This window comes from Eptesicus fuscus, chromosome 7, assembly GCF_027574615.1.
Source record: "Eptesicus fuscus isolate TK198812 chromosome 7, DD_ASM_mEF_20220401, whole genome shotgun sequence".
Taxonomy (NCBI): Eukaryota; Metazoa; Chordata; class Mammalia; order Chiroptera; family Vespertilionidae; genus Eptesicus; species Eptesicus fuscus.
Genome location: NC_072479.1, coordinates 41,169,384 through 41,193,544, shown reverse-complemented (window position 1 = coordinate 41,193,544; position 24,161 = coordinate 41,169,384). Strand labels below are relative to the sequence as shown.

The 24,161-nt window shown below is 42.7% G+C and overlaps 1 long non-coding RNA gene across 3 annotated transcripts in view; it reads right to left on the bottom strand.

Moving 5' to 3' along the window:
• Positions 1–22,837, bottom strand: part of LOC114227785 (uncharacterized) — a 40,784-nt gene extending 17,947 nt beyond the window's left edge. For 2 of the 3 annotated variants that reach the window (XR_008556491.1, XR_008556490.1), the window contains exons 1-3: positions 22,782–22,831; positions 21,566–21,698; positions 20,876–20,951 (exon numbers count right to left, since the gene is read on the bottom strand). This is a non-coding gene — a long non-coding RNA (uncharacterized LOC114227785). Of the gene's footprint in view, positions 1–20,875; positions 20,952–21,565; positions 21,699–22,781 lie in introns of all 3 variants that reach the window. The other variant, XR_008556492.1, reaches the window with a different exon arrangement.
• Between the last annotated feature and the right edge of the window lie 1,324 nt (positions 22,838–24,161).

Here is a 24,161-nt window from a genome sequence, read left to right as displayed (position 1 = left end):
TTTGTACCAAACCCTGCTATCTTTTGGAGACAGACTTCCAACACGGATGCTTACAGCTGGGACCTTTTTTCCACAGAATCTCCTTTAGACTTGCAATAGCTTTCAAAACCTTGGAATCATTCTGTGTGCATGGAGACTTGTGTCATCTCTCCACCCATGTGCAGGCCAGTCCTGGATAGTAGACATTTGTTCTATCAGATGTGCAGGAGGTATCTCAACCTTGCGGCAGAGTGCAGAATGAACATTTGTATAAAGTCATCTAGCTTTCTTGCTAGTTTATTTAACCTTGAACTTAGGAACTCAACTGACTTTCCTGAGTCCAGTTTATTTATCTATAAACTAGAGTCCAGGTACATGGATTCGTACACTGATGGGGTCCCTCAGCCTGGCCTGTGCCCTCTTGCAATCTGGGACCCTTTGGGGGATGTCCTGTGGGGATCGGGCTGAAACTGGCAGTCCAACATCCCCCGAGGGATGTAGTAGTACTCGAAGAGGCAGGAGGTCGGGGAGGAGCCTTCGCCTGGGCCGGGTGCTGCACCACACCCACTTAATCTGGCCCCACTGTGCCTGTCACTGCCACCACTTGGTAGCGCTGCCGCAGAGGCAGGAGAGGCTTGCGCTGCTGTGCTCGCTAGTCGTGAGCCCGGCCCATAGATCAGCTAAGCAGTGCTCCCACTGTGGAAGTGCACTGACCACCAGGGGTCAGCTCCTGTGTTGAGCGTCTGCCCCCTGGTGGTCAGTGTGCATCATAGCTACCAATAGACCGGGAGACCAGTCATTTGGTTGTTTGGTCATTTGTTTGCTTAGGCTTTTATAAATATACTAGAGGCCCATTGCACAAAATTATGCACTGGGGGGGGGGGTGTCCCTCAGCCCAGCCTGCACCCTCTCCAATCTGCGACCCCTTGGGGAATCCCACAGGGATCGGGCCTAAACACGCAGTCTGACATCCCTCTCACAATCCAGGACTGCTGGCTCCTAACTGCTCGCCTGCCTGCCTGATTGCCCCTAACCACTTCTGCCTGCCAGGCTGATCACCTCCTAACCATTCCCCTGCCAGCCTGATTAACACCTCACTGCTCCCCTGCTGGCCCAATCGCCTTCAACTGCCCTCCCCTGCTGCCTGGTCACCCCAACTGCCCTCCCCTGCTGGCCTGATCTTGCCACCAATGGCTCTCCCCTGCCGGTCTAATCTTGCCCCCAACTGCTCTTCCCTGCCTGCCTGATCACCCCTAACTGCCCTCCCCTGCTGGCCTGATCTTGCCCCCAACTGCCCTCCTCTGCCAGCCAATTTGGTTCTGATTGTTGGGTTTCTATTCCAGTCAGCATCAAAATCTCCGCCTCCTAGGCAGCCATTGGCTCCTCACAGTTCACCCAGATTTGGTTCCAATTGGTTGGTTTCTATGCCAGTCAGCTTCTCTGGGCCTATCAATGGGGCCTGATCAGAAAGGCGAAGCTGATCAGCAGCCCTGGAGGAGGCCTGGAGAGAAATGGAGGTGAGGCTGCTGGCCAGGCCGGGAGAGAAAGAGAGAGGCAAGTGCAGACCAACAGCTGCCCCAGAGGCTATGGATCAGACCTTGCTTCTCTCTTCAGGCCTCTCTCCGGGCCTGATTTTCAGCCCCCTCAGCAGTCAGTGCTGGGGCACTCCGCCTGCAGCCATAGCAGTCAGTCCTGGGTCACCACAGCAACCCATCTCTGACTGCAGGACTGACTTCCAGTTGGTTGAGCCTCTGGTTGTTGTGGATGTGATGGACCCAGGGTTTTTATATATTAAGATAGATAAGAGTCTTTTGGGAAAGATTTAATGAGATAATAAGTATGCTAGCTAAGAATTACTGAGCAGTTATTGTGTGATAGGAATTGTTCTAAGCACTTCACATGTAGTCACACAAATCATCTTCACAATAGCCCTATGAGGTAAGATTTTTATTCCCACTTGTAGATACAATTCATGGTAGTACATAATTTGCCCAAATTACACAATCAGTAATTGATGGAACTGACACTTAAGCTCAGACCACCTGACTTTGGAGCCCAGGAACTTATTACACATGTAAGGTGCTCAATATATTGAAGTTCTAATTATCCAAGTGGAACACGGACTATCACAAATTTTCTGATGGACAACATGATTTAGAAACTACTAGGTGTAGTAGAGGAGCATAAAATTCAGAATGAAATAAGTTAGATTGTAGTCTCAGTTGCATCTTATCACTATATGATCTTTGGTAAGATTATTTCCTCAAATGAACAACAAGAATACTTATTCCTCAATCACCATCCTTCCTGAGAAACAAATAAGATAGTCTCTTAAAGAATGCCTAGCAAGTCATAGCTGAACAAATGTGGGTGTTTCTTTTAGAAGAACATTCTTTCTGTTTCTCAATCTACTTTTGCCCTTCTTTTTAGCAATGGTACTCTCTCTGCTTTCACATCAGGGCCCTGGAACACTCATGGAGAAAAAATTCTTGATGTGAATACACTACCCTTATATTGACAGAATCTTTTATTCTTTTCTGAAGTGTATGAAGAGAGGGATTGGTTAATCTAAAAGACTGCCTCTATAAAAATGGAATTTCACACACCATTCCATTCGTGTGAGTGAGCTGTTTAAGGCCAAAGGAACTTTCTCAAGTGTGCTCGAAATTCTAAGACATACCATGTAGGTCATCCCCAAGGCAGAGGGTACAGACTGTTCCAACCAGTATTTTTGCCACACAGTGTTTTGTTTTTAAGTGACTATCAATGACTAGCAGTGCGATATGGGCTTAAATGTTCTCCCACGAACAAATCCTTTTAGCTTGGTCTCTATCATGAACAGTGAGTTTGCCAACCCTATAGATTAGCACCTTTCTAGAGCTTTGGAGAGAGATTCAGTTGCTTGGATGAGCCCCTACAGGACTGAACAACAACTGCTGTTTTCATCTACTCAATTCTGTACTTAAAGAGAAAAGCATGATCTCAGCTAGACAGCGAACCAGACCCTGATAAAGCTGACATCAAAAGATAGCTCACCACATTTTTTTTTTTTTTTGCAGCGGGTAGTGAGTCTTTTCTCAAAGGGGGTCTATGTGACGCATCTCTGTATCTGACAACAAGCATTTTTTGTGTGGAGTGGGATGAATGATATGTTTGTTTAAAAAAGTATTGTCACACTTTGTAATACCTAAATGAATCAAAGCAAATAGAGAGGGACATATAAGCCTCTAATCTAACTGTTCAGCTAGATAACGGCTAAGTTCAAGCAAATACAACATACAAGAACATACAAGACATTTTCAAATGTACGGAAATGTAGCCAAGTACAGCTGGAGAATAAGAAACTAAGAGTGGAATAGAGAAAGATAAGAATCTCTTTGTCTACAGATGGAAAATAGGTAACAGGAGAGCAAGAGTGAATGTAGAGAGACCAGTTGGCAAGCTAAGGTAAGAGTCAAGGCAAGAGATAATGATGGCTTGGACTATGGTGATATGGTAAAGATGGAGAGAAACTAACAGATTTGGGTTATATTTTGAAGGTAAAGTCACAAGACTGCTAATGAATTAGAGTTGGTAGATGAGGGGAGAGAAGACTCAGGATGACTTCAGGGTTTGGCGTAGATGGTTGCATTATTTCTCAGGAGAGGGAAGAGTAATTGAGGAGCCAATTTGGGAGGGAAAAATCTGTTTTGGATTTGTAATGTTTGAAGTGCCTTATTACACACCCAAATGAATATGCCAAATTGGCAATCGGCTTTAAGACTACAGCTCAATGGAGATGTTGAGAGCTAAAGATAAAATCAGGTGTTACCAGCACATAGATGGTAATTCAGAACCATGGAGCTTTCCCAGAATTCATGCATCCAAATGAATGGGATTTCCTTCGTGATGTTTCCTCCTCTTAGGAAGCTTCACAGTATACCTTTTTTTCTGGTGATATTGCCCATTTGTATAATACTTCAGGGCCTCAAATATCCTATCTAATAAAGAGGGAAAATGATAATTGACCCTCATGCCATCGCAAAGATGGCAATGCCCACAGCCAATAAGGAGGGAATATGCTAATTGACTGCCACGGCCTCAAAGATGGCAGTGCCCACAGCCACAAGATGGTGACTCCCAGTCCCCTCAGCCCCCCAGCTGCCCAGGGCCGGCCTGAGGCACAGGCAAGCCTCAGATGGTGGCTGCCTAGCCACCCAGGGCCGCCTGAGGCTCAGGTAACCAGGGCCGGCCGAGGCTTGCACTGCCAGCAGTGGCAGCAGCAGAGGTGTGATGGGGCATCGTCTTCCCCTGATCGCCAGGTAGCCTCCCGCCCCTGAGGGCTCCCAGACTGTGAGAGGGGGCAGGCCAGGCTGAGGGACCCCCCCACACACACACAGTGCATGAATTTTCATGCACCAGGCCTCTAGTTTTATTTATAAGAAAAGAAAAAAAGTCAGTGTTCTAAGTGTTCAACAAACTTAAAGAGAAGCATATAAAAAGCAGACTGTGTTTAAATATATCTTACAGCAAACTTTCCAGACCACTGATCTCAATAAAAGCAAATCAAGAGATGACAGTGTCTGATGTAAAGAACCCAGGTCTTGGTGTCAGGAAAAACTGGGTTCAAATCATGGCTCAGCCACATAAACTTTCCCCTGTGAGGGTCATTGTTCTCTAGTAGAAAAGTGGAGATTTTTCAGTGATTTTGGCAATTTTATGTAGATTCAACAGGATATATGTAAGTACCTAGTAAGAGCAGTAACATAGTAAGGGTTCAATACATTTGAACTATTTAAAAACTTTTCTTTTTATGAAATGAAACAAGTCACCATAAAATTAGCAGAATGGAAGGGTGCTTGCCTCAAGTTACCAGACTAGAAACTGCCTGTTCATTACAGAGATCATAGCCAGATTTACTCCTTCCGTGGGAAGAAAAGCCACGGGATACTTCTGCCCACTGTGAGCCCCACCCCAGCTCCACAAAGTAGCAACATAATAGAGTAGGCACTGGATAAATAATTCTCTAGGGCTCTAGGCAATTAATAAAAAAGCCTTCCCTCATCGAAACTCATTGTGATCAGTTTTTCTCTACATTTCCAAAGGTCACTAGAACAATTCATTAGTTTTCTATTTTGTAATCTCAAAATTCATGTAAAAGTTACAAAAAATATTACTCCATCAATAAAATATTTTAGTTTGACACTGATATGAGTTAAATCTTCCCATATTTAAGAAACAACCCTTGATTTTTCCAAGGTAATTGATTGTTAAAATTGTTAAGATATGGGGTGGGAAGGAAAAAGTAGGTTTACAGTTGTGAGTACACAAAACACAGTTTATTCTTGCATTATTATTTATTAATTATCGCATTATTTTCCATATGAACAACTATAAACCTACTTTTGCCACACCCTGAATAATAGACACATGGCATTTTGTAGATGCCGTTTCAGCTGGTCTCAAGCTACCCTGAATGTCTGCAGTGACTTTTAATTTTGCTGAGAAACAAATGTGAATCCATATGTGGTAAAGCTGGTGTGCTATAGTGGTGAGTCCAGCACAGCCAGTCTCTGAGTTTCCACTGCTCACCTTATTAATAAAACATTTTGACCTCAGTCTCCCTCTCCCTCTCCCTCTCCCTCTCCCTCTCCCTCTCCCTCTCCCTCTCCCTCTCCCTCTCCCTCTCCCTCTCCCTCTGCCTCTCTCTCTCCCTCTCTCTCTCTCTCTCTCTCTCTCGCTTAGCATAACATCTCAATGGATTTCATTATTCTGTACACAACACTTCTCATAGATACAGAGAACCAACTGACACTGTCAAAGGGGAAGGGTTAGGGGCCTCAATAAAAATGGTGAAAGGATTAACCAAAAAACCACACACACACACACACGCACACACACACACACACACACACACACACACACAAACAAAAAACCCCACCAAACTCTAGACCAGTGGTTCTCAACCTTTCTAATGCCGCGACCCTTTAACACAGTTCCTCATGTTGTGGTGACCCCCAACCATAAAATTACTTTTGTTGCTACTTCATAACTGTAATTTTAAAATGGTCTTAGGCTCTACAGCAGCGGTTCTCAACCTGTGGGTTGCGACCTACAGGTTTAGAACCACTAGCAGGGTCGCCTAAGACCATCGGAAAACACAGATATTTACATTACGATTCATAACAGTAGAAAAATTACAGTTATGAAGTAGCAACGAAAATAATTTTGTGGTTGGGGGTCACCACAACATGAGGAACTGTATTAAAGGGTCGCGGCATTAGAATGGTTGAGAACCACTACTCTAGACAGACAACAGTATGGTGATCACTAGAGGGAAAGAGGAGTGTGGGGAGGTAGGAGAGGGTAAATGGGGCATAAATGGTGATAGAAGGAGACTTGAGTTGGAGTGGTGAACACATAATACAGTATACAGATGATGTACTATAGAATTGTACACTTGAAACCTATATAATTTTATTAACAAATGTCACTCCAATAAATTCACTTTAAAAAGGTAGGAAAAAAGTAAAAAAAAAAAAAAAGACTTCACAATTGGCTGCCTCTGGGGTTAATCAGCCTAATGACATATTGTGTGTGGTCTACATGGCATTTATAAATCTAGCCAACACTTAAAAACTGAGAGAAGTCCTATGTTTAAAAATTTGTTTTAAAGAAAAAATGTAGCTTCTCTCTGAAAAATTCCTATATGACAAGAATTAGCTAGACAGGTATCCACCCCTCCCCTTTTTTTTTGCTGCACTTCTCACCACTCCCTGTTATTCCTCAGATGAAACCAGGATTGGTGGCCTTTTATTGTCACACTTGAATCTTTATGTTTCTTATAGTAAAAGAACAGTCATATGAACCTGCATTTTTTTGAAAATGGTTTTCTTGTTTTCATTTATGCCAACTACCTGAGTTTTACAAGCATTTAAGTCTGACTCTCTTGTACTACACATCATTATTTATTTAACATTTCTTGACAAGTAATAAAGTATTGTTTCTTGGTGGAACATGGTCCTAAAAAGAAAGCTAATTGCTAGCGCTGAAAATGAAAAAAAAAAAAAAAAAAAGTAAATGGTTCTTGGCCAAGAATTATATAAATATTTAAAATGGAATGTTTAAGCTCTGAAAAAATCACACTACATTCTTTAGTTATATTTTAGTATGCATTGTATTAAAAAAGTAAATCTAATAATTTTTGCAGATTTGAGGGTTCTTTACATTTTTAGGAATGCCTCTAAATTTGTTAAAATGTCTTTGGTTACAGATCCTGGTCCTTATACCTGGATTTTTAAATTCAACATTTGGTCACATTAGAAACAAAGTTTATCAGTAAAGTTTACCAGAGTCTGTATGATCTATTACATCATGTCCAGGAAAACATTTATCAGTATAAATCACGATCACAGCATTTTCCCTCTTATCTACCCAGGTCCATTGTTACATTGTGCTCTCGCTCTGGTTGCCTGCTCAAAGCACTTTATTAATATATCAAACATGAGTGAAGTAAGCCATAAAGCATCACATGTAATCATGAAACTTTCTTAGAACAAAGACACGGGCAATTTTTCCTACGGGAAAAGACCTGTGAAAATGCTTCCCAAAGTAAGGAAGCTATAATTTTCCATCGTACCTCCCAATTTACAAAAATGACATCATTGATTAACAGCTCTCTTTAGTAAACTACTGTTGAAATATGCTGTGGGAAACCATTCCATGTCACATTAGCAGCAGAAAGATTATTGGGGAAAAAATAGTGCTTTTAGCTTCTAGAATTATAGACCATTCAATTAACTACAAAAAAGGTGAAAATCCTTAACATGGCATCATAGGTCCTCTGTACCGTGGTGTCCTCTCACCTCCCTAGGCAAGTCATCCCTCCCCAAATGCCACCTCTGTCATCACGACCACCATCACCATTGCCACATATGCAACACCACACACAGAACCTGTCACAAAAACACAATAAAAATCCCACCTCACCTGTTCTCAAGCTTAAGGTAAACACTTTGGAAGTTCTCAAGCTTAACACTTTGGAAGTAACCAAAGATACATCCAAGGAATGTTTCTTCCCATTTAGGGAAAATCGTTTGACATATTGGAGACTCTCCTCTGTCAAGAATTGACTTTGAGTTTTCTAATTCTTAAAGGAAATCAACTGCTGAGAATTCTATTGACAATGCTAAATGTGTAAACTTTCCTTTGTATCTTTGATGTTCTCTGCTACTAGCCTTTATTGCCTTATAGGTTCTCAGCCTGCTATGAAAGTGGGAAGAATTTTACAGCTTATTTGGAAAATGTATCTTTCCCTACAGAATTCAAACTAAAAAACAAGCATTCATCCACACCCTGACACTTCCTATGAATTATCCCAAACACGCCTCAAGGAACAGTAACTTGGACAACTTTATCATTTCATGCCCAGTATCCAGGCCTGGCATCATAATTTGCCAGGCCCTGTACAAAATGAAAATGGGAGACCCATTGTTCAGAAAGCAGGAAAAAAGTACAAAATCACCAATTTTTCCTTAAAAAATATGTTAATATTTATAAAACATAATAAAAGTAATAGTGATATGAGTATGAGCATAAAATTATAAATTCACCAAAAACCATTTGGTGTCATAACTTTATAAAATAAAAATAGGATTTTATATTATATGCCGATTGATTGTATAAGTTTTCTGCCTTGGATTGCTGAAAATTATTTATTAGATTATTCAAATTATACTTTCAACAACTTCATTTTTTTCCTCAACGGTTTATTGAAGGAAGCAAGAAGAAAAGATACAATGAATATAAGGATTGGAAAGGAAGATATAAAGTTGTCATTAGTCATAGATGACATGATTGTATATCTAAAATCTCCCCAAATCTATATATATGTTATTATTATTTTTTATTGTCTAAAGTTTTACATATGTCTCCTTTTTTCCCTGATTGACCCCCCTCAGCAACTTCATTTTTAATCGATATAATTGAAAGTGACATCCATTACCCTTGGCAAATAAAATATCACAAATAACTTGATAAATTTTAAGTTTGCAAAGCATCTTTCTGCTCATGAAATTGCTACTAGAGCTGCTAAGAATGCTTTATAGACTATGAGAACATTGGAATAAATTTCAGATAAATTGTTTCAAAATATAAATTTTAGTACATCTAGAGCTAATGATCCTTGTGGGGATAATGTTCCAGAAAGACTTAATTCTCCTCACAAATCAATTTCAAGTAAGTGTAAATTTAGTTGCAAATGTAAGTGTATACGATAGCATTTCTATGTCTCCTTTGGCATTTCTTGTGGAGTTTGTATAAGAAACCAAATGTGGCCTCATGGTTTGTATATAGTTCAAAGTGCCTCTTTCTGCATTCTATCACTGCATTTTCAATTACAAGGAATTTTCAAAATCATCTTCCTCATAGTAATTGGTTTATCCGAAGTTTTATATGAAAATTGTGTTGTTTTACCACAACTGTGATGATCTTGAAATTGGTCCTTTGATCTTTAAATTGGTTTCTAAGTCTATGGACACAGTACTAGTATTTGCTTTGCAGTGTTGCAGTTTTCAAAACCAGAGATCTAAAATCTTTTAAGTCTGGCAACTCCCTGATATGCTTCATTGGGCTAGCCATGTGTACGCCTTTTTGTAATATTCACTGAATAAGTTATTGCCTGTCCCAGCGCTCAGGCCTGAAAGTTAATATCCACGCAGCCGCCACAGGATGGAGACTGGCCACGGGAATGACAGGCAAGCCGGCCTCCCACCAGGTCGCAGGGCTGCCCCCATGTGGAGCCCTCCTCTCTCCAGGGAGCCACGGTGCTGCAGCCACCCAGCTGATGCATTGGAGGACACCATCAATGTGGATCCGGGCCCCACCCTCAGCTCCCCGCTGGAGGCCCTGGTGTCCTGGTGTGTCCTGGGCTGCCCCAGTGCGTGTGCATTCAGGAGCCTGGCCAACCGCTCCAATACACGCTGGCCTGGAAGCTCTTATGAGTTCACCACTGCTCAGTGCAAAGCCTCCGCTCCTGCTGCGCATGCTCCACTGTCCCTTTGGCCTTATCTACAAAACCCAGCTCAAAGATAGAAAACTCATTGACAAGTTTCAAGACGGTGCCAGCAGCGCATTAAACCAGACGCAGGGCTCCTTCAGAGAGCTGGGCCCTGTAGAAATGCACCGGTCTGTACCCAGGAAGCCACCCTGCTAGGACCATATGAATTAGGTATATATTAAAGTTCTTTGTGCTTCAGGCCATCAGCAGTTCCCAAACCATATTCTGCAGAAGAGGTGTTCTGTGAAAAGGGGGCGGGGGGGGGGGGGGGAAATGCTGCATTCCATGTCCCCACACTGGGGATTCCGGGTGCACATTAGCGAATTACAGGCTCTGGAAATCCTGAATTAAAGACACTTAGTTTCATTTAATCCAGTCTTTCTGAAACGTGTCTGGCAGAAGAATCCCATTTATATAAAACACCTCCGAATATCTTGGGAAACGTTAGTAGTCCATAAATAAAATTTGAAAAAATGCCGAGCTAGGCTGTAGTTCAGACTCCATTCAAAAAACTCTAAATGCTTTTTCTTTTTTATCCTCTAACTCAGAATAGGCATTCTATTTCCTTTGCTATCTTCATAAGGATAAAAGTGAACTAAGTCCAACAAGGCTTACCATGTATAAAAGTATAAGAAAGCCCTGGCCGATTTGGCTCAGTGTATACAACGTTGGCCTGCGGACTGAAGGGTCCCAGGTTCGATTCCGGTCAGGGGCTTGTACCTTGGTTGCAGGCACATCCCCAGTAGGAGGTGTGCAGGAGGCAGTTGATCGATGTTTCTCTCTCATCGATGTTTCTAACTCTCTATCCCTCTCCCTTCCTCTCTGTAAAAAATCAATAAACTATATTTTTAAAAAAAGTATAAGAAAATGTATTTTGCTTGGCAATCATACAATTTTAATTAATTTAAAAGAATGTTTCATCCTAAAAGTCATATATAAGTTATTGCCTCTCTAGAGTAAAAATTGTATAATATCAGGTTACTCTTCCCAGTAGAGGGTGTCATTTTTAATCACATACAAATGATTTGAGTTCAACACAGTTATACAAAGCAGCTAAAACTGCATTCATATGTGGCAGGTTCATTGAACCTATTCTTGAGGTCCAGAAAACATTCAAGTTCACAGACAATTTCACTGGAAATTTTTTAAAATGTAAGTCAGATTGTATCACTGCTCCTTCTTAAAATATACTCATTTATCCTCGGAAAAAGGCCAAGCTCCTTAGGATGGCCTACAAGTCTCTGAATATTTTAAAAACACTTACTTTCCCTGACTCATTTTGTACAACTTCTCTCCTCATTTACCATAACCAGCCATGTTGCATTTCATTCATTCATTCCACAAATATTTATTTAGGTGCCATAAAAATATGCCAAAGGGATAAGGGTCATGCCCCCAATAGAACAAATGAATATGGAACCTGTATATAACGTCAGGCAGAAATAAATGTTATAAAGAAAAAGAAAACAGGCAAGAGTTTGCAGAGGCAGAGAGGATACTGTTTCAGTTAGGCTGCTGAGACAGGCCTCTCTGAGAAGGAGACTTCAACAGAAACGTAAGAGATGGGAAGAAGCAAGCCGTGCACAGAGCCAGGGGAAGTGCATGAAAGGAAGAGCTGGGGACATGAATTGTACCTCGTGAAGAACAAGATGACTTGCCCTAACCGGTTTGGCTCAGTGGATAGAGCGTTGGCCTGCGGACTGAAAGGTCCCAGGTTTGATTCCGGTCAGGGGCATGTACCTTGGTTGCGGGCACATCCCCAGTAGGAGGTGTGCAGGAGGCAGCTGATCGATGTTTCTCTCCCATCGATGTTTCTGACTCTCTATCCCTCTCCTTCTCTGTAAAAAATCAATAAAAATATACTTTAAAAAAAAGATGACTGACTGCTGGGGAGGGGACAGATGAAGGAAGGAGAGCGAGGCACAAGGTGGTGACAAATGCAGACAGAAGCCAGGTAAGGTAGGATAGCAGGAGGGCGTTGGAATGCAAATGTCATAGGAAGCCCTTGCAGGCTATTGAGCAGGGAGTCTCAGGATCTGACCCATGCTTTAAAACTACACGTTGGTTACTACTTGCAGAACCACACACAAATGATTTGAGTTCAACACAGTTATACAAAGCAACTAAAGCTGGCCTCCTACCAGGTCCCAGGGCCGCCCCCTCCTCTCTCCAGCTGATGCATTGGAGGACACCATCAATGTGGACCCAGGTCCCACCCTCAGCTCCCTGCTGGAGACCCCGGTGTCTGGGGTGTCCTGGGCTGAGACAGTGCAAGAGTGGACACAGAGAGAAAAGACAGGAAGTGTTTGTATTGTTCCAAGTGGGGGAGGGTGGGGGTTTAGACAGAGACAGTTATGGCAGACCTGCTGAATATTTTCAATGTACATCCAAAAGGATTTGCTAGGGGGCTGAATGTGGATGTGAGAACAAAAGGAAGAGCTGAATTTTCAAGGTGTGGAGATCTGAGCAAGTAAGTACATGGTGATGCTGAGATGGCAGACACTGGGGGAAGAGCAAGTTTGTGGAGAAAATCGAGAGCCCTGTTTCACACTTGGTGAGTTGGAGCTGTCTATCAGACATCCAGGTGAAGATGGCAAATAGATAACGGGATGGATGGGAATGGATTTCATGAAAAAGTGGGGACCTAGAGTCATAAAGGGGATAATTACCTGTTAGCCCCTCCAATGCCTCTTGCTCTGCCTCTAGTCCTGTGGGCAGCCTGTTCCCTCTCTGGTCCTCTTCCTTTCACAGGCTTCCATTCATCTCTCAGGATTAACTGTCACTTTCCCCTGGAGGCAGTCTTCCTGGGTTCCCCAGGCCAGACTCAGCCTTTCCGTTTACGGTCTCCTAACACCTTGTACCTTTTCATCATCGTGGATCATACTTAATGGCAAATAAATATTTGTGAGACTAATAATAGTCATGCCCGAGTCTCAGTTCTATTAGAGTAGAGATATCTATCTTCACTTTTAAATTACCAGTACCCAGGGCAGTGTGTTACGTAGCAGGTACTCAATAAATGTTTGTGGAATTAATTGATTAATTGGTTCCAGACAGACCTATTTTTTCATTACGCCTCTACCTTCTCTTGTTTCTCCAACATATGAAGACATAGGAGTTATTGCCAAACGTACCTGGAAGTTACTCTCAAATATACATTTGTTTTTAAATCCTATGAAGATATAACTCATTGGGAGGAGAGAAGCCAGATGTGCAGAACTACATTTAGGGCCAATTTTTTTATTGACTGATAGGATTGTTTTTGAGAAAACAAAAGTATCCACTGATGCCAAGAAATAATCAGAGAAACAGATTATTATGATGTGTCTTTTGTATCATAAAAGTAAATTATGAAATTGGACCAAAAACCATACAAAAACTTTCTGACCAATGAAGAATAGATTTGTGTCTTTATGTTTTTACATCACAGTAAATTCCAGCTAGAAAGCTCAGAGACCTATCAAGTAATGTATAATTTACTATCTTGCCTTAGCTCATGGCAGAGGACAAGTGTTCAACTATAGAACTAAGGAATTTTAAAGTTAAGTTGGCTCTTTATAAATCTGTTCTCAAATCTATCTTTTTCTAGCACTGAATTAGAAATGGATCAAAAACAAAATAAAAAACTAACCTTATCCACCCAATTTAAATACAAGCTTATTTCAGGGGAGAACATCTGAATAATCAACTTCCCATCATTCCACTTTAATTTTCCTATCTTTTACCCGAATAAGCCTTTCGTTTCCTTAGTATTTCAAATAAAGCTTTGAGGAAATCTCAAACTATCTTACAAAGTCACAGGTCATAGTAAAGATTGAGTTTATGTCTCTCCTGTAGTGTTTGTTTACTTATAATAAACTAGAGGCCCAGTGCATGAAAATTCATGCACTCGGTGTGTGTGTGTGGAGGGGTCCCTCAGCCCGGCCTGCACCCTCTCACAATCTGGGACCCCTCGGGTAGGGTCCCTAGGCCTGGCCTGAGATCAGGGCCTATCAGGGCTTTCCTTCCCCAGGCTGCAGGCAGCTGGCCCCAGCCCCACCGCTGCACTGCTTGCCATCTGTGCAGCGCTGCCCCCCCTCCCCTGCCACCGGTGGCTTCCCTCTGCAGGTGACAGGCTGGGGTTCAATGGCTTAGCTGGCTTGGGCCTTCCTCTTTCTTTGCTGGGGGGCGAGCCCAGCCCTGCGAGGGGCCGTCTGCCTATCTGATCACCCCTAACTGCTGGTCTGCCTACCTGATCACCCCTAACCACTGGTCTGCCTACTTGATCACCCCTAACCCCTCTCCCTGCCTGCCTGATTGCCCCTTACTACTTGCTTGGGGGCGGGGCCAGCCCTGACTTCCCATTGGTTAGCCTCTGGTCGTTACTGGTCGTTATGACCCAGGGTTTTTATATATTAGGATAGTTAAAACACCCTGATGGAAGGTTAGCAGACATTTGTCTCTGGAGAGGACATCACCACAAGAACTTAACTTGGAAATCCCAAACTTCTTATTTCCCTCTTCCTAGGTGAAGACTGATACTGTCTCCAGTACTAGTCACCTAAAGTGACTGAAAGATGGATAATTTAAGGTGAAGTAGTTGTTGCTAAATGATCACATTGTTGCTACATGTCACATTGTTATCAGTGGGGTCCCCTCTGCATCCCTACCTGTTGCTGGTGGAAGTGGGCATTGTAGGGTGCCATGGAATGAAGACTTGCCTGAGGCCCCCACAGGAGGATGAGGTATCCTGGAAAAGTGTATTGATGTAACATTAAGGGGATTCCCCTCCAAGGTCCCATCCCCCTCTGTCCTGCCATGGAAAAAGTCCCATGTTGTCTTCAGCAGAGCTAGAATTAAGGTCACTGCCCAGCATCTTCACTCCATATCAAAAAACAGTCCAATCCAGCATCTGACTAGTTTAGTTTGTGTTTCCAGGTGCAGTCCATTCTGTGTAGGGTTCACATGACCATGGGCCATGCAGCTGCTTGGGCCACAGGGCAGGCAAGTGTGGGTCATGGAGCAAGCAAGAAGCAGAAGTGCAAGAGGAACAAGAGAGTATAAACTCTTTGCCTCGGGGTTATAACTAAGAGCTTAACCAATTAAGCCTTCAGGATTTCAAGCACTTGCAGTGGCCCTGCCTCTCTAGCCCATGATCTTCGTTCCCAGGTTAGACTGACAAACAAGCACCTTCTCCACATCACCCAGATTTTACTGTGCATGCACTCCTCTTCCTCTTGTTTGGACTCCTTCATCAGTGGTTCCCTGTGGAGCATGAAGGTGCAGCTCTCTGGTGAAGCTGCCCAGATGACCATGCTTATAATGCCTGCCCTTCCCTTTGCTTCTTTCTTATTTATTACTAGGGGCCCGGTGCATGAAATTCATGCACTGGGGGTCGGGGGTCCCTCAGCCCAACCTGCCCCCTCTCATATACTGGGAGCCCTCAGGGGATGTCCTACTGATGGCTTAGGCCCGAGCCCCATGGGGAGTAGGCCTAAGCCACAGTCTGGCCTCGCTTTGTGGGAGGCAACTGGGCTGATCAGGGGAAGGCACCAGCCCCATCACCCCACTGCTGGAGCCACTGCCAGTCACTGCAGCCACCATGGTGTTTTCATCAACACGGACTCCAGTCCCTTCACCAAGAAAAAATGACAACTTTCTTTAGGCATTTTCAAGATGTGTTTTTCATAGGATATGCATTTCTTTATTTATTTTTTATTCTCACCTGAGGATATGTTTCCATTGACTTTTAGAGAATGTGGAAGAGAAAGGGAAAGACAGAGAGAAACATCAAAGTGAGAGGAACACTTTGATTGGTTGCCTCCTGCATGAGCCCTGATCTGGGCCCCAGACAGGGAGGAGCCTGCAACCTAGGTACATGCCCTTGATCAGAATTGAACCCAGACCCTGCTGTCTGCAGGCCGAGGCATTATCCACTGAGTCAAACTGGCTAAGGCAGGATATGACATTTCTTAGCCCTCCAGCAGCAGACCTTCATTTTTTTCTCCAGAAGTGTGGTGGAAAAACCCTAGATCACCTTTTTGGATTCTTATTACCCAAGTTACTAAAAATATTACCAGTGGCATACAGGAAGCTTAGCCAATGTGCAGTCAGAAAAGGTGTTTCCTCTATAGTTCACACCAATCGAGGGCTGGGACCTGCAGAGGCCTAAAGCCTCTGGCCGAAGCTTTAGGCCTGGGCAGGCCCATCCAGCTCCCTCTGATCACCGGCTCAGCCCCTGCCCAGGCCTGCCCAGACCGAAAGCCTCTTGGGCAGGAGCAGAGCCCCAGCTCCCTGCAATCAATCGCAGGGGGTCTGCTCCTGCCCAGGCCAAAGCAACCCCCAGCTCCCTGCGATCGATTGCAGGGGGTCGGCTTCCGCACCAGGCCAAAAGCCTCCGCTGGAAGCTTTCAGCCTGGGGCCAGAGTGAACACCCAGCTCCCTGTGATCAATCGCAGGGGGTCCCCTCAGGGCGCCTATGTATGCAAATTAACCGCCATCTTGGTTGGGTTAATTTGCATACTTACCCTGATTGGCTGGTGGGCATGGCTTGGGCGTAGCGAAGGTGTGGTCAATTTGCATATTACTCTTTTATTAGGTAGGATTATGACGGTAACAACATTGCATCAAAGTGAATGAAACAATAGCAGCAAACTTACTACCCCGACACTGGATAACCAGGAAACACAATTACACGGTTTCAAATGTAATGTTTGCTAGTAATCATGTTCATGAAAACAGATAGTTTACTAGTATATATTGTTTATATCACCTTCAATAAATGGCAGGCATAAATGAATGAGTTAAAGCTAGAATGAAACTGAGTCCAGAGCCCACAAATGCCATGTTCATTACTATTATTTCCAAGGCCTCCCACAACACCAGGCATTCAGTACCTGTTCAACAAATAGCCACTGTTCACACAAAGAAAAAGTGGAGAGAATAAAAATAATGCATGGAGGCAATTATAAGCCTCATAACTTTAAATATATATATATATATATATGTATATATATATATATATATATATATATATATATATATATCTTTATTGATTTCAGAGAGGAAGGGAGAGGGAAAGAGAGATAGAAACATCAATGATGAGAGTGAATCATTGATTGACTGCCTCCTGCACGTCCCCTAATGGGGATCAACCCCACAACCCAGGTATGTGCCCTTGACCAGAATCGAACCTGGGACCCTTCAGTCCACAGGCTGATGCTCTATCCACTGAGCCAAACCAGCTAGGGCCCTCATACCTTTTTAAACCAGGTAACTTGGATTCTAATCTCAGTATTTGTTTATTTGTTATGAGAATTAAGAAAGTTACATAGTCTCTCTGAGCTTCTAGAAATGATGCCCAAATTCTCTTTCAGATCCAAAATTCTATTGTATTAGATGCCACTTTCTGCAAATCTCTTACTCTATTTTATGAGGTTAAAATATTACAAAAGTAATGACAGTTCCTTGTGTCAAGTGATATTGTCACGTGAAGAAAAAACACACAAAAAAACACCACAGTAATTTCTCTGTTCTCTTCTTCCTGTTCTAAGCCCTGAAGTGACAATGTTAACACTTTGGCGTAAATTCTTCCACACATACCTGTATTTATGCAAGTACTTCTTCCTGGATCATTTGCCTCTTCAGCTCAAAGCTAAAACACACATACACCTCTCCACCTTTCTTCTCCTGGTTTAATTCCTACTATTCCTTCAGACATCACCTCAACCATCACCTCCTCTGTGCAACCCACTGATACCTCCCTGACTAAGTAAATTGCTCCTTCTATTGGGAGCTAATAGCTGTTCATCAAAACCTATTGGATATAAGCCTAACCAATGGACACAGACAACAGGGGGGTGAGGGCATGAGTGGGGGGCGTGAGGGGCAATGGGGTGATAAGGACACATATATCATATCTTAATCAATAAAGAAAAAAGAAACATATTGTCTCCTTCAAGCATGCTGTTATGGCATTGATAGGAAATGCACTGCCCAGCAAGCCTCTGCAGTTAGGTATGCCCATGTGACCAAGCTCTTTCATGTGCAAGTGGAAACATTATGGAGTGTGTCTGCCCCAGCCCTCATCTCTGCCTCTCACACCCAACCATCTTTTGAGGATCACAGGTTTTCGTCATAGATTACCACCAACTGTTTGGGGTATCTTCAAAGCACTGTTGCTTTCAGGTGCCCACATTCATACCCTCTTATCCTAATAACCCTGATTTTCTTTAGGAAAAATGTCCCTTCCTCACTCTAAATCCTGTGACTTGAATGCCTGACTTCACCTTTGGGACTCCAGGGAAACAATAAATGAACTATCTATGCTTTCATGTACATGATTACTAATAAGCCCACTCCATCTGTCTGGCAACAATAATTAGCTCATGGGTAGGCACTTGACCAAAGTTGACCCAACAAGAGGAAGCCCCAAGAGTTTTGCTGGAATTCTTGGGAAGAGGCATTCTTTTGCTGCGCCTGTTCCTTGGGTGGTGTAGCATAAATATAGAGCTGCCACTGCTTACCTTTGCCACAACAGAGATAGAGCCTGCCTTAAGATTATACCAACTCAGAGGTGATAGTGCTAGCGTAGCGAAGAAAGACAGATTCCTGATAGCTCTGTTGAGCACCTGATCAGTCTAAATGTAGTAACACTCTTCACTTTGCGCTTGACAGAGCCAATAAATTCCCATTTATATTTTAAGCCTGTTTGAGCAGATTTTCTGTCCTTTGGGTATTGAGAATCCTGAGTGATATAATCCCCGCACCAATAAGCTCAGATCTCTGATTTTACCCTATTGAGGGCAGATATTATTTTACCCCCTTCTCCAAAGTTTTAAGTTCCATGAGGGTAAGGATGCCTTATTTTTCTTTGGTCTCTCCAAATGCCTTCACACAATACCTAGTACTTAATAAATTCTGAAAGGCTGGCTGGACAAAACAGGTTCTATGGCACCCAGAGGACTGACTGAGGAAGGTGAAGACATAGTTCCTCTTCTGAAAGGAGTTTATAAATTACTATTAATTATTCCCAGATGGAGGTGTATTCTTCCTAATTCATCAGCTCCAGCTATGAATTTGAGGAGCTATTAATTATGTGTTTCTATTGGATGATCCTACAGATATGTCTTCTACCATACAAATGATACTAACTCCATTCATCCTTAGATTTTTCCATCACTTATCTTTTGAGGGCTGGCTTGCTTGTTTAGCTGAATTCTCTCCAAATATCCTTCCAATCACATGATACTAATCCATCAATATCAGAGAAGGGCTTTGGGGGGGAAGGGAGAGCTATCAGGGAGGGAGGAGAGAAGCCGGGGAAAGTGAAACCACATGAAATGGGCACAGCACCAAAAACATTTTTGAAGTCTCTGGTGAAACTTTTTCTGGCATCACTACATAACAATAGCACATCATTTTCATTAACTTGAACAAACAAAACTAAACTGAGATTAAAAACCAGTACAGATGTGATATAACTTTCCACTCCTAGCCTGGGCTAGGATGCTGTGTGGAGCCACTTCCCTTCACAAGGCAGGACATGTTCTTTCAGTCTGTCCCAGGATAAACAGAATATGGCAACAAATGCACAGCTCTCAACTCCCTCGTTTGTTCTCATTCTGCTCCTCCCATTAGGCTCCTTTCTGATGACTGACATGATCCTGGTGTTGTCTCCATCGCCGCCCCCTTTTTATTCCCTTTGTTGCTGACCTTCATGATGCTCCCTGTACCTGGAATCCTGTCTTGCTCCTTCAGTGCCAAGCACCTTCTCCCCGTGTCTCTCCTATGGAGCACTTCCTTTAGCTGAGCCTTCCAAGGCTGATCTCATCGCAAACCCTGTTTGCAAACCGTGAGTCTCTTTCCTGTTATCTCATGAATCGTGAGCATCTGAATTCCATTTCCATGTCCTTGGGGGACAGTCATGTCTGGTGTGTGTTCCACACAGCCCCACATCAATGGATGGCACGCAATAAATACATTGTGATGATAACAGTACCATGAACATACACTCGAGAAATATTTCACAAAAAAATGGATGATTGTTGGACCTAGCCCTTGGCTCAGGGACTGAACTTGCCTGGTCAGGATGGGTTTTGGGTCTGAAGCTATCTCTCATGTACATTGTGGCTTCCCAACTATCAGGGTAGCACATGGTCCTCAGGGTCCCAGGAACTAAAGGATGAACACAGTAACAAAACAGCTGCGAGGAACCTTAGAGACAGGATTTTCCTGCTGAGGACTCTGATATCCAGAGAGATGACATTACTCTTAATCTTATCCAATTTAATCCTAACGACAACCGTAGACATTAGTTAATGTTTTATCCTCACTTTAAAGATAAAAACAAAACTGAAGCACAGAGAAGATAAGTAATTCTTCTAATATTTCATAGCCAGTAGATGGTAGACCAGTTATTGAAGCTGGGCGTTTTAAAGCTAGAGGCCATTCTATGATATATTATCTACTCCAGGAGCATGATAAAGTGCAGCAATGTAGAAATGTAAAGCATTAGCCCTAACCGGTTTGGCTCAGTGGGTAGAGCGTTGGCCTGTAGACTGAAAGGTCCCAGGTTCCATTCCGGTCAAGGGCATGTACCTTGGTTGCAGGAACATCCCCAGTTGGGGGTGTTGCAGGAGGCAGCTGATGGATGTTTCTCTCTCGTCAATGTTTCTAACTCTCTATCCCTCTCCCTTCTGCTCTGTAAAAAAATCAATAAAATATATATATTTTTTAAAAAGAAGTGTAAAGCATTATTTTAAAAAATTCTGGAAGTACCAGGTATCATTGTTATTAGGAATAATACATGGTATCATAAATAAAAATAATTCAGAATAGCATTAATAGAAATCAATTCTTCCCTCACTGTGACCATCTTACCAGTGATGCAAAGTAAGATAAACATGATCCATGGAATGGCATCCCCTGCACTTAGAGCCTGCTCTCCTTTCATTATCTACATTAAAAAAAGAAAAGAAAAGAGATCTAAATATTGCGTGTGATTCACCCGCCTTGCATTGAGCACACGCCCTGTAATGGGAGACCCGGATCAGCTGCTTCTCCATCAGCCTTCATGGCTGCATTCCACCCACCCCTAGTGAAAGCCACTCACCACCCGGTATGTGACTTCTGGCGTTAGAGATTCATATTTTTCATATGCATGCCCTCTACATATAAGCCAATTCTTTCATCTGGTGCCCATCAAAAGAAACTGTAACCTGCTCCTACCCGAGGGGAAAACTTGGCTCTTGATTGAATTACTGAGAGATGTTGTTATTCTTCAATGTGACACCTTCCTAGGGGAACCCTCGAGGTATTTCAACTATGCACAATGGTTACTTTATTCACCCAAGCTGGACTATCACCCCAGATTAAATGGAGGGATAAGCCAAGTACTGTAACTGAGTGTGTGTGGTGCTGGCAGCGACGGGGGTTATTCTAACTGCTGAGGGGGGACCTAAAATATTTTTGAGTAGGAGGGTTCATTTAGGAAGAATACCCCTTGAGTGAGTGACTGAATGGTATCAAATAAACACCAGCTTCTCTGTATACTCTGCATTCATCACCAACCTTTTGCAAGAATAGCCAGACATCCAGCAGTATTCCCCGTTACGTGCACACACTATCCGAGACAGAAATACAGCTGTGAATAGGGCAGGCAAAGTACCTGCCTTCATGAGGCTGAAATTCCAAGGGAAAGAGACTGAAATTAGATGCAGCAAATAAATAAGTTCACTTCAACTTCTGATGAATGCTACTAAGAAAATAATATATTATATTTTATCAATTTTAAAATGCATATTTTCACATGTCACCATTTCCGAGATCTGGAAGAATCTTACAATCTGCTAGTAAGTCTGAGTTCAATTGGCAGCATTTTTTCCTTTCTTCGTGGTATGTAAAATAATAAGGCATTTTATGACTGATGACAACTTAGATCAGATGAAAATAATACAAAATGCGGTAGACAGTAGGGCCTTTGAATATTCATTTTTAAAAGCAATGATCATGTGACAAATTAATAACTTCACAATTTCCAACACTAAAGAACTAAGGTGAATCAAATGACCTTGACCATGAAAAAGCACAGAATGGGTCAGAGGAAAGAAAAACTCATTTCAAATTTTTATAAACCATTTTACTTTCTTTTTTTTTGTTGTTTATTTTGTTAATCTCCACCTGAGGATATTTCTCCATTGATTTTTGGAAAGAGTGGAAGGGACGGGGAGAGACACACAGAGAGAGAAACATCAATGTAAGAGAGATACATCCACTGGTTGCCTCACAAGCCCACAACCCAGGCACGTGCCCTTGACCAGAATTGAACCTGCAGCGACCCTTCAGTCAGCAGGCCAATGCTCTACCCACTGAGCAAAATGGGCCAAGGCAAAATTTGTATTTTCTTTTAGCCTAATTTCTTTTAGTTGTTGGTATGCTTCTTTGTAGCTTGCACTGAATTTCCTCTTATTTATTTTTTCTTTGAAATGCCTATACCATCTCTTCCACAGATATAAAAACAGCTGCTCTAGCCAGAAGATGGCCTTTCCTTACATTTTTGCTTTTCATGTTTAAGAAGTTCCCTTTCATCTTTGTTTACTTTTTTTAAAAAAATCTCCACCTCCACTTTTCTTCTTCTTCCTTACTCCTATTCGGTGGAGGTTGCTTCTTCCAGACTTTCCTGAATACATGCATTTTAAAATTGATAAAATATAATTTTCTTAGTAGCATTTATCAGAAGTTGAAATACAGACTCTCCGCTCCTCATAGACTTGCATACAAATCTCACCTGTCTGTCAGCTCAATCTGCTTCTAATCCCCTCTGCTGTGTGCTCTCCCTCTCTGCTACCTGTGTTTGCTGAGGTCTGACACCGACCCCGAGTTGCTGGGTGTACTCCCTTACAGTTTCAGGTTTCCCTTTATGACTTAACGTTAAAACATGTCAGCACATGCTGGGCCTTCGCATTTTCCTTCAATGTTTAAGTCACATTTTATTTTTGGCAACTGAAGTTATGGTTAGGGGAACCTTTTTCCCTTCTCCTAATGTTTCCATGTGGGAACCTCTACTCCCAGGTGTCAATGGTTTTGAAGTAACTTGCCTAGCCTTCCTTTTCGCCCATCCCTCCCTCCTCACCTAGGGAGAAGAAATGATTTATCTGACTAGTAAATCTGGGAGAGAGAACTGAGCACGCTCAGCCCTGCCCTTCGGCCCTTCCTCTGGGTCTCCCTACAGAGTGGGTACCTCTAGTCCGTTCCTGGGGCCACCTCTGGCCCCTGAGCGGGGAAGGGGTTTCTATTGCACTTGTGACCCAGTGGTTAGGTAGGTCCAACTGAGCATGGGGATTCTGTATAGGTGCCACCTCAGGTTGCCTTTGCCAACCCAACTTCACCATGCTCGTCTGACACCTGTGCTTGATTTTTCAAGTAAGATTAGAAAAAGAGCAGATAAGACAGGGTTGGTTTTTTTGATCCCCTAACACTTCCTCTCATAATGCCAACATATATAAGATCAGAAATGACATAATCAGAAGGGATTTTAAAAAGCCAGAGGTGTCCAAAAATGAAATTAGCTGTCATTTTCTGGAGATATCCAACCTTGAGGCGGGGCTGGGGGGGTGGGGGAGGAGGTAAGGTGAAATTGATTGTGTTTGTGCCTCTATTACAAGCAACTTTTATATCCATTTTTTCCTTTAATCCTTACAGCTGCCCTTGGGGTTAGACGTGATTAGACTGTTTTTACAGTTGACAAAACTGGCACAGAGATCCCCCAGATGATAAGAGAAACAAGGTTGTAATTAGTCAGGTCAGGCTGCCGTAACAAAATACCAGAATGAGTGGCTTAAATAACAGAATTTATTTTCTCACAGTTTAGAGGCTGGAAGGCAAGATCAAGGTTCCAGCCATCTATTGATTCTGGGGAGACCTCTCTTTCTAGCTTACAGATGGCTGCCACTTGTTACCAGGAATCCAACCCACAACCTTTTTTTTTTTTTGTTTTGGTGTATGAGAAGATGCTCCAACCAACTGAGCCACCCAGCCAGCACAAGTTCCATTTTTAAACAGAATAACAGTGGCATGGTACCTCCATGCTTCAGAAACAATATTGTCTGAAAACTTCCGAGCATCTAGAAGATCTGAAATTAATATTTTCTCAGATTTATGGTGAAAT